General features: G+C 43.5%; 1 protein-coding gene across 2 annotated transcripts in view; it reads right to left on the bottom strand.

Moving 5' to 3' along the window:
- The window catches only part of LOC120819868 (double-stranded RNA-specific editase 1), a 48,850-nt gene extending 29,349 nt beyond the window's left edge, over window positions 1–19,501 (bottom strand). The window contains exon 1 of one of the 2 annotated variants that reach the window (XM_040177641.2): window positions 19,240–19,501. The gene's annotated coding sequence lies outside the window, so the exon portion shown is untranslated. The remainder of the gene's footprint in view (window positions 1–19,239) is intronic. The other variant, XM_040177648.2, reaches the window with a different exon arrangement.
- Window positions 19,502–20,169: the final 668 nt, after the last annotated feature.

Genomic DNA, 20,169 nt, shown 5'->3' with positions numbered 1-20,169 from the left:
TCTTTAGAGACTTTTAAATAAAATGTGATTTTACATTTTCAAGTACGTAATTAAAAACTTCCAAGGTGGTTGGTTTATTTTAATTTATCCATCCATCTGCACAGGGTCACGGGGGCTGGAGTCCATCCCAGCCAACTTCAGGAGATGAGAGAGAGTACATCCTGGATTGCCAGCCAATCGCAGCAATCCCACACAGAGACATACAACCATTCACACATCTACCGGCAATTCAAAGTCCCCAATCAACCTGATCCCCAGAGCATGTCTTTGGACTGTGGGAGGAAGCCGGAGAACCCGGAGAGAACCCACGCAAACACACAGAAAGGCCACTGGGCGGAATCGAACCCAGAACCTTCTTGCTGTGAGGCGACAGTGCTAACCACCACGCCACCGTGCCGCCCTATTTTAATATATATTTATTTTAATATTTAGTTTTTTGTGTTTTACAAATCAAGAGCAAGAGTAGAAATTGACACCTTCTTTCCCAGGTTTTTTGTTTGTCGTCTTGTAATTTGTATGAAGCGCGTCAAAGGAAAATGCACAGATCAAAATGAATTTCCAACCTGTGTTCTATATTAATGTGAAAATACAAAGCTATTTGATTCATTCAAGTTTGTCATCAAAAACTACAATTAACAAGATTATTCTAGAACATATGAAGATATATTTGAAGACATTATGATGTCTTAGAATAATAGCAGAGCTATAACTGGTCTTGAGAAGAGATTCAGTCCTGATGTCTTCATGACCTTTTCTTATCTTCTTGAACCTTTTTTTAGACCTCTCTTTACTCTCCTGACTCTAATAGTATGTATCACAGAAGCATGGCTACATTAAAAAACACACACAATGATTTAGACACTGCGTGCTCTATATTTTGTATTTTCATTGATAACATCACAGCAGAAATACAGACATGTACAGTAATTTAAAAGATTACAAATGGCTCCATCAGCATGTATCCACTCACACATGTCTGCTCCTTCCATTCATCTTCTGTCTATGAAAATGATCAGCTTTACTCATGCTGATCTCTGAGGCTGAGTGACCACCTTGTGGTTTGGTTTCAAATAAGAGCGTTTGTGACGTACAACCAGAAAGTAAAGTAGTGGTAACAAAAGGTCAAGTAGGTCAGCGTGGACTTTTGGTTTGAGTAGCGGACATGAGCGATGTGAAGCTTAATTGGGCAAACAACTTCAGAGGTCTGACCTCAACTGGCCGATCCAGCCTCACTCCGATACACGGCCACGGTCCGTGAGGCCGCGAGGAAACCAAATGGTCAAGTGTTTGCTCGTGTGCAGAATGAGAGAAGCAGGAGGCCAGAGGATGTATCTTTCTTTTCCTTCTTCCCCAAATCCCAGCGCGGAGACGGGTGAGGAGCAAACACAAGAGGATGTCTGTAACCTACTTTCAAGCATTTGCATATTATTCAGAGAGGGAGGAGGCAGTTTTAGAGAGTGCCGGGTTGGTGAGATGAGGGGGGTTGAGGAGGGGGTGGTCGGTCTGACAAGGACAAGACAGGTCGGCTAGAAAAAGCCCAGTGTCAGCATTTGAAACCCCTCGAGGTCGCAATGTTCATGAATCACTTTGGAACCAGGTCCAGATGCAGCAGTAACACGCCGTCTGAAACCTCTGCGGATCAGACATCTTTCTTTTTCATTCTGTTCACTTCATCAATGTTGTCTCTGCAACCGTGGTAAATATTTGATCACAGATCAGTGATCAGTGTGGAGAGGAAAACGCATTTAGGCACTGTGGGGGAGGGGCCTGCAGAGATCCCCCCCCCTCGCTTCATCTCATCGCTTTTTCTAAAATCCCACTTGTGGGGTGGGAGCACGAGTGTAGAGAGGGACTCGGGCTGTGGGACGGAATAATCGGACTCCAATATGCAAATGCTTTTGTGTGTACACACACACACACACACACACACACACAGAGATCACGCTCGTGGTCTCAAAGGTGTAAATCACATCTCATGTTTATTTAAACACTGTTTCAGTGTGTTGACGTCACCTTTGTGACTTCCTACCCTCCCCTTGAGCGCGCCGAGTCTCACGCCTTAAAGGGGCACGGCCCTCCTCAGACACATCAAGCTCAATTGACGGAGCATCCAGAGGAGCATGCGTGTCATCACCACAGACCATGTTTAATATTAACAAATGGACTGTATCTCATGTGTTTTTAATGAAGGTCAGTATCAGATCAGCGTATCCAAACACACCAGTTTGTTGTATTTGGTGCACAGACACTATTGCATAACAGTGCTCCTCATATTATTAGTTTTAGCTTTCTGTTGGGTTTATGGCTGCGACTAACAACGTGCAGATAATCACTCAGCTGTTAAACATCGTAAAATACGTAATTAGTAAAAAGCATAATTTCACAAAGAGGGTTGTTACCGAGGTAATGAGTGTTGAACTTCCCCTCTGCATTGCACAGACTCACACATCGTTTTGTTTTTCTCTAAATAAAAAGGTTGTGCTCTCCTTTCACCTGGACTAATCTCTCTCCTGGTGCTGCCTCGGTTTCCCTTCTTCCCCCCCTGACACAAAGCTGTCGGCCGTGCTATTTTTACACCAGGTTGAGCTCATTTGATCTCATCCCAGGACTCATGTTGACACCTTTGAAGGTTTTCACGTGATCCAAAGGTTGAATTATACATTATTGAAAATGATTTTTCAGGCTTGCAAAAGTACCTGTGGATTCCGTGGATTAAATCTAAAATAAAACAATGAGGAGGATGAGGAGGATGATGATGATGATGATTTCACTATTCTTGCAACCTTTCCAGCAGTTAGTCCTTGAGCAGAGAGCACAGTGTTGCATTCACTTTCTTCTCTGTTTTTAACTACAAACACAGCTCATTATTAAAGGACCGGTGCCGATGTTTTTTGTGAAGTCTGAAGATCTTTATTCCAGTGATATCACACAACAACTCCAGTGAGCCCTAAGGGACCGTAACTGCAAGCAAGCAGCGCATTTTTAAAGTGGCTTGTTTATTTTAGTTTAATCAATACTTTAAGTCCACAGTATTCGACTATAAAACACAAGGGCGGTGCAGGTGTTGGTATTTTAATGTGATGAATGTCTGATGATTAAACCATATAAACAAAGAATAAGGGAAAGCCGTAATAGAGGCAGCAGATGTGTGAGCAGGACCACGTTTACTGAGGTCATGTCCCGGTGTTTTATTAGGAGGTAGCTTGGCTCTCATTTTAGAACACATTTTATGGGCGGATTCCAATATATTTGATAACTTTTTCATAACTTTTATATTTTTGATGAATAAGGCATGTTATTAATTCTGTATTTTGCCCCCAGATTGTTATTCTGCCAGCGCGAGGGCTTCGATGAAGTCACTTCTGCATTTTAGGAATCAAATGTACGGAAAAATAGTTGAATATGAAATATCTTGCCAATGATAACTGATGGAGCATAAGTATTTGTGTGTTGTTACTTTCTTTAAAGCCCCCAGACTCCATTGACAAAGTGGTTCATCTATCTCTGCAGAGATGGTTTGTCTTAGTTTGCCTTTGTTTTTATTAGTTACAAAGTCACACAAACCAAATACCCAAAGGAGGCAGCAGCCGCAGTGTTTATTCCAAATCTACTGCACACTTAAACAGATATTAAATGTCATAGGTGTCTGCCATATGTCCTCAGCATGTCATTGCTCTGTCTCTCCCTCTCCTCCTCCTTATGCGCAAGATGGATCCCAGCCCCGCCTTCAACGGGGCTGCGACCTTTCAGCCTACTTTGATCGAGTGTGTGGACTCCCCTTCAGAATAAAGGTATCATCATCTCTGTGTGGCTCTTCCCTTCGTGTCGGGGGCTTTTATCTCTGCATCCACTCTGCTCAACGAGTCCCTGGAGCGCTGTTGAGTTACGCCGGCACACGGCGCGCTCGATTGGCTGTCTCCTACTCTATCGGAAAATGTCTGTCTTGATGGAAGCACACACACGCGTGGTAACACGTTAACTGGATGCCATTCACTCACCCACCCTCACTCCCATGCTTTATTGATATTGCGATGAAAATAAAAGGGAAAATGTGGATTAGCAGGGTCGCATTCCTGTGACCTTCAACATTACAACACATCAATCGCAGACCCACCCACATTTTTACTGATACATCAGAACAATTCAAATCTAATGGGATGGATGGCTTTTAGGAGAATTCTAGAATTAAGAGGGGCAGGAGGTGCCACAAGATCTCTTCATTTCTACAGTTAGAATGCACGATGAACAATATATGATTTTCATTCATTTCAATGTTATTTGTACATTTTAAAACTTATCAAAACTAAAGAAATAAGTAATATGCACTGGCGCTTCAGCCTTTTTTCATTCCACCAACTAACCAATATTGCAACTCAATAACATAATGCAACTCAACAGCATCTCAATGTCTTTTCAAATCCTCCAACCACTTGCTTATCAGGACTCAATTCATTCATACACTGATGCAAGGAGGTACCATAACAGGACAATCTGCCCTGTTGCCCCTTTGAGGTCAGCTTATGTTTTGAACACTAAATGAGCGGTTGCTGCAAACTAGAAGTTCACTTTTTGGGAAATCTCAAGCAATGCGCCATGAGCCCCCTGCAGCTTAGAGGCCCCCTGGCTATTACATAGGCCCCAATCTTACTGGTCCACAATCCAGCGGTGAACAATATCATCTGTCAGAGCGAGTGATATGTTACTGGAGCTCAAAAAGACAGGCCAAGAAAAAAAAGGTCCAATCGGACTGAAAGGTTGGACCGAGACAATGTGAAAACTGCTTAGTCACCACACTGTTACTGCCCCCAAGCCCCGTACCTGCAACGCATTCAAACAAGACAAGGAGCGGCCTGACAATGCAGTCAGATTAATGGTTCACCCCCTTCCCGCACACATTCATTAAAATCCCTTTGACATGCACAAGAGCAGGTATTGTTTTCATGGTGACCCTTTTATTTGAAGACGATGAAAGAAATGCATTCAACCCAACAGAGAGGAATTGAAGGACCCCGGCCTCTTAACGACGCATTCATGTGCCATGTGATGTACTTACATTGTGTGTCTCCATCACCACAGAAACCCCAGGTTCAGGAGAAGAAAGGTTCATGGTTGTGCTCAAAGTAACACAGTTTGTTTTGTGAATTAACTCACGTAATTAAAAGGAGCCTTAATAGTTATTTGACATTTTAACTAGAACTAGGAGCCATAAAAGTAATCTGACGGCATGGTGTGCCGTACCAAGAACCGTATCAAGTGGGACTCAAGCTGCTCTCACACGATACCGGAGGGATCAAGGAATTCCAAAAGAGAGAAAAGAGAACTTATCACCGCAAACTTTGTCACGCTCACAGAGCAATTATGAGCTGTTTTGCTTGGGGCGCCACCAGTTTGTCAGAACTAATGCCGACGGAGATAACCCAGAGTTCCAATCGGACACGGTGGCAGAGACGACTCAGAAGCCTCCGCTGCGATCTCTTCTCCACAAACAAGCTTTTTGCATTTAAGCATTTAATCACCCTGACCGGGTGTATCAGTGAGTTTACCGTTACATTAATCGCTAATGAGGCCATGAACCCCCCCCAGAAAACCGGGACCTGGAAAACAGGTGTTCAACAGCGGGCCTCTCACTTTACGAAAACGTTGTCTGACACTAAACCCTCTTCAGGTCTCCGGCGTTCATTAAAAGAAGGCAGCGCACCTTAAAAACTTAAAAACCCTGACCTCCGTCCCCGAAGTCTCCGACTACTCCCTCAAACTCTGATGCCCCCTTCCTCTCTGAGGGAGCCACCCCAGGTAGTCACTGTCCTTCTCACTGCTTCAATCAGCCCCGACTCACCAAGGTGCCACATGGCCTGCTGGCTGCCTTCAGTCCCTTTATTCTCTTTGGTGTGAGAGAGTTTTAAGGGACTCCTTGCCCTCTGACCCCTCCCTCAGAGCCATGGCTGGTTCAGCATTGATGAACCAGCCGAGACAGAAGGTATCGGTTAGTGAGCTTTAGAGGGGCTGGAAGGCAGAGACAGTCTTTATGCAAGGAACACATGCTCCCTGATGCATTTTGGCTTTTCTCCAGATACCGGATGTATTCTGCCTCCAACATGATCACATGTGTGTATATTTAAAACAAAAATACAATTAAACAACAGTGTCCAAATAACACGCTTTCTAACGGCATTATTCATTACTTGTAAGATTTAGTCTTTAAAAAAATAAAAAATAAAAAATAATCTATTGACAGCCCTAATATTTTCACATAAAATGCCAGATCTGATCCTTCTGTTCTTACTTTTCACAGTAAAAACAGACACGTATTGTGTCACCCTTTACCAGAAAGAGTTCCTTCTCCCTTAGTGTGCCCTCCCTGAGTATTAAACTAGCTAATTAACATTTAGAAAAGGATAGTCGGTAAAAAATCTTGCCGCACTTGTAACTGTTCTAGAGTTGCTGCTCTGGGGTCAGTAGGGTACTGGTAGCGGTTTCAATGCAGCCGTCTATTGGGACCTTTTATCAAAAAACACTGTTAGTTTGAATATGGTGTTAAATATTGTTAGGAAAGGATCAGGCTACAGGTCTGTCATACTGTCGGCTCGGACCCGGCTCAATATAAAAAAGGTCAACAACTTACACTAACCACACACAAATACACACATAAATGCGACAAGGAGTCACACTGTCACAACTAAACGCCTCACATCTCATGGGAACAGTAATCATGTCATGCCGTTCTCCACCTGACAGAAGGAGGGAGACAGCCACGTCCTCTCCGCTCTGTTGTACAGCCGTGACAAAGTCACCCTGCCTCCCTGCAGCGGCAGCACCCGAGGGTTCAGGACCCGCCCTCCCCGTCGCTGCGTGGGCCCATCTGACGCACACAGACAAATTGCTGTGTCCCCCCCCCCCCCCCCCTGAAAACAAGCGACAGAGCATCTGCTGTGATGTGATTCTTCCTGACATGGTTCCACAGAGAAACAACTAACAATTGGATTTGAGTTTACAAATCTGATTTATTATCTCTCTGCGATGCCCAGCTTTCACTAACAGGATGAACTGCTGACCCAGGATTTCCCCCGAGAAGGGATTACAATCCGTTTTTTAATCACCAGTGCTTTCCATCTGTAAGATGGTAACGTGCCCGGGTTCACGTTGCTGCGCCCCCCTTTAGGGAAGTGAAAGCTGCACGACGATAAATCCGCAGGCCCAAGTTTACTCAGCCGAATCCTCAAGCTGCTACCAGCTCAGGGTCCGACTCCCATGTGAACGGGTCGTACTGTCAGTGAGTCCTCAGTTCACACACACACACACACACACACGTTGTCACTGTGTGCTGTCAGAAGAGATCACAAAGAACAACTGGATCGGGTGTGCAGCAGTTGCATAAGCGGTGCGTGGCAGGGTCCCTGGTTAACCCGGTCCTTGCTACCGGATCTCACTCCAGCACACCGATCGGCGGTCCCTCTCTAATCCACCTCCAGGCTCAGGGGATCAGGGACCAATCAGGGAGTCTAAAAGCCTCTCGTAGAGAGACGGATTCAGCTCTAAATACACAGCCATGGTCAGAGGAGGTTGTGACCTTTTGTGGGAGTGAAAGGAGAAATGAATTGAGGTGATCAATAGCCAGCAGAGCACAAGGACAACGGCGCGCCGTGTAATGCAATGCAAAACCACCATTTACAGTAGTGGATATCTCATGAATTATTCTTTTTTGACCAACAGAGTTGGATTTTTTACATTTTTACATTTCAACAACAGGGCAATTCAAAGACGCAGTGTATTGCAATTTAAGAATGCCTTTAAGAATTCTGAATTGCAGAAATGGTCAATTAAAAGCAGCAGCAAACAGAAAAATCTTTAATCTGGATTTAAAGGAGCTGAGGGACTCAGCAGAACTGCAGCTTTCTCGGACATTGTTCCAGATATGTGGAGCAGAAAAGCTGAACGTTGCTTCTCTGTGTTTAGTTTTAACTCTGGGAACAGAAAGTAGACCGGTCCCAGACAACCTAAGGGTTTGTGGCGGTTCATAAGGGATCAGCAGATCAGAAATGTACTTTGGCCCTAAACCATTCAGTGCTTTATAAACCTACAGCAGGATTTGAAGTCAGTTATTTGTTTGACAGGAAGCCGGTATAACGACTTGAGAGCTGGAGTGAGGACCGGAGCTGTAGCGTTCTGATTGACTTTTACAGAGAAAAACACTGTTATTGCAGTCGAGTCTACTGAAGAAAAATGCAAAAAAAATAAAAAATCTGGTCGATTGAGGTCCAAATCCATAATTACACCTAGATTTCTAGCTTGGTTTGCTGTTTTTAACATCAGTGATTGAATCTCAGCACTTTTAATCGTTCACCCGCGTTACCAAAAACAATTACTTCTGTATTATCCAGTTGTTGATTTGTTCAATGAATTTACCCAGCCCCTGTATTGGATTGCAGTCCCCTGGTGATATAGTTATGTAGATTTGTGTGTCATCTGCATAATTATGATAACACACGGTTGTTTTCCACAATCTGAGGTAATGGAAGCATGTATATGTTGAACAGAAGGGGCCCCAGTAGTTAACCTTGGGTAACACCACATGTAATTTTCTTCAACCCTGATGTGTAATTAACTACAGACACATAGTATTATTGGTCATTCAAGTAGGAGTCAAACCAGTTAAGTGCTGTGCCAAGGAGTCCAACCTGGTTGATTAGTCTACCCAGTAGTACGTCGTGGTCGACCGTGTCAAATGCTGCGCTAGGATCCAGTAATGATAAGACTGAAATTCTGCCATTGTCTGTGTTTAAGTGGATCTCGTTGAAAACCTTAACAAGAGCAGTTTCAGTCCTTCGAAAGCCTGACTGGAAGGCAGGAAGGAAAAACTGCTTTTTCAATTATTTTACTTAAAAAGGGCAGGTGTGATATTGGCCTTTAATTTTTCATTGTTGCAGCGTCTAAATTAGCCATCTTTAGTAACTACAGTTTTAAGGGCTTGTGGAAATACACTGGAGAGGAGGGACGTATTTACAATTTGTAAGAGATTACTAGTAATGAAGTTTGAAATATTTTTGGAAAAGTGTGTTTAAAGAATATCTCAGCAGCAGGTAGATGACTTCACATGTTGTGTAATGTCATCCAGGCCTGTCTGTTTGGACTAATTGCATGCCCAGGTGGATTGGAGCTCAGCAGCGACTGACACTTGAGGGTTTGTTTGTCAACTAAAACCTTCGGCCTCATATTATTTACACAGTGATGAAATTTACACACGTGTCTCTGCTAGTGTTACATCAGCACGCACGTGCACACACACACATACATTACAAGAATCATATAAGCTTTGGATGAAGAGCTTATCATACTCATTCCCATCATGTATATCAGAGTAACAGCTGCTATTATCAGAGGCTGCATTAATGTGATTGTTGTGCATTCATGCTCTATTTAGTAAAATGTGTGTTTTTAATGCTAACATGTGTTTAAAGGGAATCTTAAACAACAAACATAGTTTTTGGCTAGAAAGTTATCTTAATTAAATTTATTAAGGAAGACTCCTAATATCACAAATTAGTTAAAAGCTAAATCATAAACGCAAACAACAGATTATACTAAAAATGCTAATGCTAAGACATTACATTTTAATTACAGTGAAGCAAGTATCCGACATCCGGAATTGGCAGGTGAGAAATGAAATAAATCTAGTACCTCTATCGTCGTCCCAAAGTAGCCTGACAATTTGCTCAGCATCACAGTGGACACATAATCGATATGCAATTATTTCTTTCTCCTGCAAATGCTCATAACTCTTTATCTATATAGTACCTTTCTAAAAATCATAAAGCTCATCCGTGAGGTCCAGCTGAGCACAACAATATGCCGCAGCACTCCCTGGACCACTGTGGGCACTCAGATGTTGGCGCTGCAGCGGGCGGGGGGGACGAGGCTGTCCTCTCAGCACCGAAGCTACAAAGACAGTGACAGGATGACCTCACGGAGTTACGACCTTGGAATGACACCCTAAGCTGTCTGTTTATGCAGCCATGCAAATTATCATGCATTCAATGTCAGCAAAACCTCCCCCGTACAAGGTTTGAACAAGGTGAAGCTACTTCCACAAAACCTATAGCAAGCAAACTGGAAAGACTATGGCCGCTTTTATGACTAGATGTCAAAGCAGTAGCAAATGAAATGGGTCATTAAATATCAACAATGTTAATTGTCTGATATATTATATATAGAATATATATATATATATATATATATATATATATATATATATATATATATATATATATATAAATAAATATGCTCCAGCAGCAATAAACCTGGTGAACAGATGAGAAGAGAGGAGCGTGAGGTTGGTGGATATCTGACATCACGCTATGCAAACGGGCCTCATCCGGATCTTTTCTCATCAATAATGCCGTTCAGTTTTTAATGTGTTTATCTCCTGTATTATTCATGGTGCCCGAGCAACACAACATTGGAACAGGCTTCCATGGTGGCTGCTGCATCAAGTTGCTGCCTGTTATGATGAAATGAGAACAGCATTTTTATTCAGGCACTGACATGATAGAAATCATGTCATCACAGTGGAGCAATAGCTCTAATATACCTCAGGAGAAGGAACATATTGTAACTTCAGCCCTCGTAAACATGCAATACCAAAATCATGACCTAACTTCCAATCTGAGCCTGCTGTTACCACTAAAATAAGAATCTCCAGTCAGTAGCAATAACAAATCACACCACCTTTTGTGCACAAACGTCATGAGGAACCAATCTGAATATATAAATATAAATATCTAGTCACTATAGACCTCTTCAATTTATAGACGAATGGAAACACATGAAGCTGTTAATGTTAAATAAAAGTACAATCACATTCTCCTTCCCATGTAACATACATTTCAATATTTAAAAGAATTATTAATCTCACTAAGCTCAACTTTTACTAACTCAAACTATGATAACTGAGTTCTCTGCACACTGAGGTATTCTTAAGAGGAGCTATTTTATCTGTTGGTCACTTTATCATTGTCAGAATTGGTCAAAAAGAGTCTGTGACATCATTGCCATGGTACTGTATACTCCCTGTATACAATGTACAGCAGGGCCCAATCCCAATGTCCCCCCTTGTGTGTACTTTGTACACTACATGTGTGGAGTGGAGTCGTACCACACGGCGGAGATGAGGCAGAGGTGGATTTGAAAAGCGTGAAATCAAGTAATGGCCCGGGCCAACAGAATGAATCAAAAGCTGTCAGCAGATAAATGATGATAAACCAATATCCTCGGCCAGGGTCAGTCTAATCCGAGCCGGCGTACACGTCCTCCGGTGACTAATGATGTGCCCCTGATGTGGCTTTGTGTCATTTTTTGTAGTAGAAAGAAAATGAACATCATCAACATATTCCAACGAAGATCACATAAACTGTTGATGCATCACAGTGTTAGGTGAGGTGAGGGAACAATGGGAGGGATAAATGATTCAGCAGCGAGGCGTCTCCGTGGCCCGACTCACACTAACGAGGCCCGGCGTTCCCTCCGCTCTATCGGAGCGGCGACCTATGAAATATTAAAGTGGGCCCGACAGCAGCACAGCACGCGGCACAAGAGAGCTGGGCCTGACCCTCCACAACAAGAAAGTGAGGAAGAAAATAATAGGGGGGAGCAGAAGAAATAGCGCTGAGTCAAGCGGGGATTCTGGGAATACTTACAATGCTGCCTCAGAGCCTGAGGCAGCGAAACGCCTATCGACATGGAGAAAGCTCTGAAGACGGAGAAAAGGAGACGACCCCCGGCCCGCTCACAGGAATCGATCAAGGCGCTCAGCTCATTTCATTTAATTGGATGTAGTCTTCCATTTAAATGAAAGCGGTTACCCTCTGCCAACGTCGCTAAGCACTGAGCGTTTAATTCGGCCCTTTGTGTTAAAGACAGCATGAACTGGGATAACTTTTCACCCACAACCATCGTCAGGTCAATAATTGAACGTGTCCAACACTTGTGTTTATGATCAAGCAGCTACAGAACCAAATAATTCCCATCAGCCTGAGCTGTGTAGTTTGACTCTGATGCTAACAAGCTACTGTTAGCATGCTAACTAAGATGGTGCATGCTAGAGAGAAGAATGTGTGAAGTGATAAAATGATGCTGTCTGTGGTTCTGCAGCATTCATTCTTCCTGTCCATATATAGTGGGATGAAGAAGTCCAAGTCCCAAGAACTCTTAATACGTCTCGGGTTCATGGCAGAGCGAGTTCAATATCAAGCTGTAGGCCTACACGTATTATTACACGATAATGAAAACAAGCAGTGAGAGGAACAAAGACCATTCGAAAGTCAAAGGATGCTGGTTAAATGTCTCACACATCTGATTGAAGGACATTAAGGCACTTGTGCAATTAGAAACACATTTGTGGTCACATGGTTTTTCTGCACTTTGGCTTCTTCGATCCTGTGGTGTATGGTGCTCTGAAGTGGTCCTCTAACTTCCTGTAAGAATAAATCCCGAGCACATACTGACAACATGTGATGAGAGGAGCCTTGGAATGAGAAGAGGGTCGGGAAGTGCACCGGTTTCTGTGCATCCATGAGACCTGAGCAATGTTTGTGTTGCTTGTCTGCATTCAGAGTAAAATATTTTCAATTAGAAAAAACACATTTTACACTGTTTATCTGCTGATAAAATATTGAGTTTGTTTGGATTTACCATTGATAGGAACTGTGTTTAGCTGCCGGGATAAATTTAGTTGTGGCGGAAGATGTTATACTAAAGTGATGATGAAGGGCTTGTTCTTCAAGTTGACTTTTCCGCTTGGGTGTGTTTGTTTATGTGAATGGTTACGCCTGCTCCTTTTTTATGTATTCAAACAGTCGGTGCTGACTGAGACAAAGATAAGACAAATGAACCAGAGGAAGATGTGTTGTGTATTTCCAGGAACTCAGACCTGCGTCTACTGGAATTAAATTGAAACTGACAAATAAATGCACTGTGTAGCTTAACAGATACAAAGAGGCAATAAGGTCAGTGATTTATTGCTACATGGCTGATATTCCTCATTTATTATTTCATATAACATAGGTCATTGATGTAGGTAAGAAAGCAGAGTTTTGTGTGTGAGTGTGCATTTTAGAGAGTGTTATAGTCATGGTTTATTATTATTCAATCACAAATCATTTCAGTGTTGACCTTGTGTCAAGTGTAAATTACATTTTCAGGCCGTTGCACAATTAACTTTAAATGGCGGATTGGAAGGACAGTGACGTAATTTAGAATATCCTATTCATTAAATATTTGTTGTGAACTCGATTGTTTAAAATGTCACGAAGAAGCCGAGAGGTAGGAGCACTCATAGAACAAGTGGCTCAGAGAAGAGAAGACGGGTGAGTTGAATTTTGCACAACGAGCGATAAAGTCTGAAGAGCCTCGAAAAAGTAAAGAGCTTGCACATATCAGCAAAAGAGGGGAATTTCAGAAAGAAATAACAAAGAGCCTCTAACTTGCTTCGTCGGTATTTATGAACGCTGGAAAGGTTCAACTAAGGGGAATAGAACATCTGTTTAAAGGGATCTATTCTTATGAATAAGGTTGATGATTTATATCGTCGTGAATGACAGCCCCGCTCACGAAATGCAAGCCATCCGCAAGTGATACGCAAGTATCAATGCTCAGTTCAAGGAACCTATTTGGCTGGATGCAGGCTCTTTAGTTGCATCTAAAATATTCAGGGTTCATCTGCAGACTCCAAGCGTACGAGGCCCCTTTCAATCCATTCCAATGTATCGTCAGTAACAACACAAGAAGAAGCTGCTGAGCCTCCAGCAGTTTTCAAGCTTATGGCCGAGCAACACTGCCACAGAGAGAGACCACGAAGACTCAAAGTTGTGGATCGTTGCAGACTGAAAAATATCTGCATTATTCTCCAAGGAGAAAGAAAAGGGACTGAGCGGAGGCTAGAAAAGAAGAGGAGAGAACGCATTCAAGAAAGTTAGAAGAGAATGCTGCAAGAAAAAGGTCTGTAGAGGCAGCCTGAGCGTTAGCAGGAGATCATATGGCTGAAGGCAGCAGGTCTGTGATGACATGAGTTCCATCCACACCAACGACGTACACCACATACGTTTGAGCAACCTTTGGTTTGGCAAGCGATTAAAAATGTACCAGCACCCACAAGGAAATGAGGCTCAAAGACAATGGAGAGCTTCCTTTCACCACAAAGTCCGTTGGAGAACCTCCAATCGTTAGTGGGGATCTTTGGAAGTGAACTTCTGACACTAAGAGGCAAAATACTCAGTGAATAAAAACTCAGAAATCAGAAACATGTATCAGGAGCAGCTAAAGAGGCCCGACAAAGTAATTTTTTTAATAGCCTCTAGGGACAGTACTAAATTAAGAAAATGTATGGAATTGCAAATCTCCAGTTGCTCGCAATGAAAGCTTCAAAATGAGGATATTAAAAATCTAGAACTTGCTGCCAAACTAGCAATACCATGGTGATCTACCAGATGTAACAGATGGGTTACACAATACCATCTGGAACACAGAATGTTCCTCTGGCTTTAATTACCGCGTGACATTCCTAACAATGAAAGCTAGTACTGTGTGCAACCATAATTCATCTAACCATGCATTTTCATAAGGGGACCCGAAAAAGCAAAGATCAGGGACCAGCTTGGAATTGCAGGTGCCGAAGGACACAATTCACGCAGACTCAGTGAAATGCCGAGTCAGGATCCTTCAGAGTAAGAGACTGAGGTTCAGCTGGTTGAGTCATCACCATCAAACAAAGGGTAGTCCAAGGGTCAGGGACACCTGCCTCCACAAAGAGTGCTCTAAAGGAAGAACAAGAACCAGGGAGAGGACAAGCAAAGGAAAACAATGATATGAGGGAAGTAAGGACAAAGTCAAAAGACCACATCAATGATCAAAATGGCCGTACCCTCAAATATTCAAGTTATGAAAAAACTATGATTATGACTTTAACCGTTGGGTGATTGTGGTCTCAGTGCCTAGCTGGAGAAATCTTTTCTTCAGACCCATCCGGGTCTACAGAGTCTCCCTGACTGCTGCTCATACATCCAATGCCATTGGCTTAACATTTTTCTGAACCACGCGGCACACTCCTGCCGTTGACGGTGTGTTTTAAGCCTTTTTTCAGAAGCCATCTGCCACGCTGTCAGCATTGTGCTCCTCTCTCTCCCCCTGGCCCTCCCTCTGACTTAGAGCACAGGTCTGATATTAGCACTGACTCAAACAGAGCAGTGCTCGGCCACTCGGCTTCAGGATTTGAAAAGCGATGAGTCGGGTCACAATGAACGAATACGCATCAGTGAAACCACAAAGTGTTGTTGTAGGACTAACAGGTCCACCTGAGGACGGCCCCCTTTCTGCTGAGATCACGAGACCCATTCAGCATTGCGCTGGTCGGTGTGTAGCCTCTTTGTCCTACGTCAAAGCTCTCACCCTCTCTCTCTCTCTCCTTTGTCCAGCTGTTACCTGAGAATCAAACTGTCCTTCAGATAAAAAAGCAGTGCCGGTACATCCTTGAGCACCTCAACACACTGCTCTTAAGGTGAGCTCAAAGTGGCAGTGTTAAGACGAGGAGAGGGATGCTTTGGATGGCAAGATGTGGATGGCATGAAAGAAAGAAAACATTCAGTGACAACAAAGTTGATGTGTTATTTGGGCGTTAGTGGTGGAGAAACGTCTGTATTGACTGGTGCGCTGTAGCAAAGTGTTACGAACTTGTGCTGTTATACGGCTGAGTGCAGACTGCGATTTTCCCTCAGCTGATGCTATGACTGTTTGAAATGATCCCAATGCCAATAATTGTACTATAGAGAGGAGTTTAACAACTGCTGGAATGGAATGTGAACGCTGAGTCGGAGATGCGACGTCATCTTTGGTTTCTTCCCGTGACTGTTGATGATTGCATGCTGCTTAATCTGTAACACGTAATGATTTTTTATGGCAAAAATCCTTTCATCCCGCTTCCTTGGCCGCATGTCGCCGTCTGGGTCGGATTACTGCTGCAATACTGATCAGCAGGCATATGCGAGGAGTTCTGGTTTACACCTGCTTGTAGGAGGTGGAGAATTTTCACTGCAAAACGCAGGCGCGCTTCCACGGGCGCACTTTACGTGTCCCCTTCCATCCCTTTATGAGAAACTCCTACTTTACCCTTGACCCTCCCGTGAATGTATATGCATGACAGGCTTTTACCTCAGTGCGGCATGTTTGTACATACCTCGCTATGCTTTTGCCCCCACATTGCAAAAAAACAAAAACATAATCCACATCATTGAGTGTCTCCCTTCATTCTCATGCGCCGGACTGCATGGCGGTGTGAAGAAAGACGACAGTGATGTAAGACACGGGGTTAAGCTGGAGGCACATTAATTGTCCAAAAGGGGATTGAGCAGTCAACGAAATGGTCGGACCACCCACTATGGCTCCGTAATCCCAGAGAGTGGAGCCTCTGCACAGCCCGTGATTTAGTCCACGATACCAGTGACCATAGCTAAGTAGGTCTGATATCAGAAGGAGGACCGGCGCAGACAGAATGAAATCACTTTCTATTCCTTCATACCTTGAGTGCGTTCACTGAATGGATCTATGCTGAATTGTGTCAAACATTCGTCCCCTGTTTGATGTCATTCATTGAATTTCTGGAAAATGTTGGTTAGACAAGACCAGCATCATTAAAATGACCATAGTCACTATTTTCGTCCCTCCATTTTTCTCAGAATATTGCAGTCCACCTTTTAAGAAAGAGGTCAAGGTGGGATAAATAAACAAGATGCAATTCCTGAGTCTTGGCTCAACCCTAAGGCCAGACAAGAACATGGATTGCGATGAAGGAGAAGTGTTTGTATCAGAACATGGATTTCGGCCGACTACATGTTGAGCTGGCGAGAACTGTTACACTGACCCAAGAACGGCCCGGTGAAAAAGCACGATGTAACGGTGAGCGTAAAAAATAGAAGAGTCAGAACTCAATTGTATGCCGTGTCCCCAGACCACATCTAAAGGAAAAGGTGTGTAGAAGTGCTCTGGACACACTCAAAAGCATTAAAGAGAGGGTTCCGATAACGGGGTCTCGCCATAAAGACAGTCACAGTGGGGCTCTCTTCCTTCAACGAGCCAGAGAGACTTGTAACGCTGAGTGTCAGATTGTCAAATCAAAAGCTGAAAAGTGCCAAAACATTTTCTGTTCATTATGGTAACGGGTCGGACCTCGACATTTAAGGTAAAACCTGCCTCATTAGTACCAACCACAAGGTGTACTAAGCATTTAGTACCAAAAGTGTCCTGTACTCATACGTTTCATAATACCAATATACATTATTGGTAAATAATAATTCAATGCCATTTTTGGACTGTAAGGCACACTTCATGTATGACTGCTTGTACTTGGACCACATTTGAACTTCTCAAATGCACCCAGAAGGGATTGTGTTGGTATTGTGTTGGTTGTTGTACCAGCTGAAGGTAGGCGTACCAAAATGACAAAGTATATTCAGCCACGGTGATGCGCTGGTTTCCTGTTCGAGTGATGAGCAGTAAATACAATAGAAAGAGTCTCGCTAAAGATGCCCACTGATTGAGTCACACCCTAGAAACTTTGAATACACATGCATGCAAGTGAACATGCATTTTGTCATCCGCCTTTTTTACTTCTATTTCCGTGCATGTAGGCTAAGTGGCAGACAAGAGCGGAAAAGGTCTACGGCGAGTTGAGCCGAGCCACGCAGAGGGCAGAAGTAATCGCAGCACAAATGAATTTGCCAAATAGGCGTTCTGATGCGGCCAAAGGCAGTTTTCTTCACAAGGGAATAACGCAGGATGATCTGTCTTCATACTGGAATAGTCTGTTAATGTGTTATGCATAATTAATGTGTATTTCCAAGGAAATGGATGCTTAACACACTGCTTCTATGAGCCGTGAATTTACAACGTCAACGACCTATTCATGTTGAATAACCGGGACTGAGCTTTTATTTCTGTTTTTTAATGCAATACATTAAGCATGAATGTATATATATTTTTTAATACATGAAACAAGTTTATTTATTTGGACTCAACCAGGACATTTCTGGAGTCACTATTCCTCAGCCAATCAAAGTTTGTTTATTCATTTTTACTGGCCACATCTGAGAGGATCGTCACCAGAGGCTTTTTAACAACATCTCCGTAGGGTCACAGGGGCCTGCAGCGCAGCATGGCGTGTAAACCAAAAAGACCTCTCGCATCGGGTGGGCACACACGTGAATAACGTGCCAGACATCTTTTAGAAGATGTGGGCTGCACCATTTCCGCCAGAACCGGTAAGCAGAGAACGGAGACTCAAACCCGTGACACAAAATGATGTGTGGGACGAATAGGTCTGCTTTCAGGGATGCCTGCATGGTGGGCCACAGCGAGCCAAGCTCAGCTCCATTTTAAAAGTTTACATTCCTCATTGGTTGTTAACAGAATCCTGTTCCCCAGAATCTCTCATTATTTATGGGTTCTAATCCTCACATAATTTACTTTCATCAATGAGACTTCTTTTATCTAACACACACACGTTTCTTTGACTTTGACCAAACACACATAATAAAATCAAGAACGCATGTTTAGTGATATTGTAATTGATATAAGTTATATAATAACAGTACCTTGCTAATTCTAATCATGAAATATAATTGTCAATCCTTCAAACATTGCGATATTGCGTATGGGCTCCGGTAATCGTGATTGCGGATCATTCAGTCGCGTCAAAAAGAACTCATGCAAAACTTAATCGAAATAACTATTAATTTAAGGAAAACTTGATTGGCGCCAAAACCATATTTCACACAGATAAAGTAAAAACATTGTCATCCTCTATTGGACAGATCCTTCAATTCGGCCGACGGATAAGACCCATAGCAGCGGCAGCTCTATGGATACAGCCGCTTTGACTGCTCCATGATCCGCATCCTCCGGCCAAGTCTCCGCGCTGAGTAGCGGCGGCTCCCGTCAACCGGCCACCGAAGTTACGTTTCAATGAGCACAGCCGCTGTTATGTTTATTATAGTACACCTACTGGGTCAATCACTGAGCTCCATTCTTAAAGTAAAATACAGTTTGTGTCATGAGCCGCGTGCTCACGTTACAGCAAAGGTCCAATCGACACATTTTACAATGGAGTTTTGAATTGGTGAAAATACAATTAATCTCGCTGTACGTTATAACCATAAAAAGAAAAACACATATGAAGGAGACACATCAACGGGGACTCACGGTGAGCGTCAAGGTCCGTCCAGGCTCAGAAGCATCTCTGGGGCAGGTGATGCTGCTGCGTCCGAGCTCCGGAGGACACGACGGGGGGGTCTGCGTGGGGTCTGCGTGGGGGGGTCTGCGGGGCTCTGCGTGGGGTATGCGGTGATCTGCGTGGATCTCCGTGCGGTCTGCGTATCTCTGCGCACTGAGGGAGCAACAATCGTTCCTCACGGAATCATTGGGCAACAGTCTCTCCCGGTTGCTCCAAAAGCGGCCTCTTCTCATTGGACGGCGGGGGAGAGGTGGGTGCAGACAGAACGAGGCCACATGGCGCATTACGCGGCAGACGCACGGATCGGACACGCTGGGGACGGCAGGCAGGTTTTACACGCCCGCTGTGTAGCGCGGTGAGTGGGACTCGTGCACTGTGTAGAAGGAGGTGGAACCCCAGGTTTTCAAAGCAGTGTTTGTAATTGTCTTAACATAATATATGATATAAAATAACATTCTCTATATAATAACTTTATGATTTCATATTTGAAGAAGTCATTTGGAGGACAAATCTGAAGGGCTACTTGGCCAGTTGCTCATAATGTTGCTCAAGCACCTCAAGAAAAGTGTCCCTTCTGCTTGAGCCCAATTTGTATCTTCATTCATCAATATTTAGAAATAAAAATGACTCTCTCTGTCATCAATTCCCCCAAATGGGTTTTGATATTTGGCGGGGCATTTACTTGAGTTCTTGTTAGAATTTGGCCCCAACATGCTGCGCGGCGCTCACAAGCCCCTCCCCCCTCAAAGCCTTGTCCAGCGGCCTACTGACGTTTGTCATGTTTGATGAAGAGAGGGAGAGAGAGATACAGACCGGCAGTTTTACTGTTCCACAAGCTTTATGGAGAGTATGTAAGTCACTCTTGATTGTTATGCGCAACATTGATTTATCTTATTTAC

Source organism: Gasterosteus aculeatus, chromosome 1 (assembly GCF_964276395.1).
Source record: "Gasterosteus aculeatus chromosome 1, fGasAcu3.hap1.1, whole genome shotgun sequence".
NCBI classification, from domain to species: Eukaryota; Metazoa; Chordata; class Actinopteri; order Perciformes; family Gasterosteidae; genus Gasterosteus; species Gasterosteus aculeatus.
The sequence above is the reverse complement of the archived record's forward strand: the minus strand, read 5'-3'. Positions and strand labels throughout refer to the sequence as shown.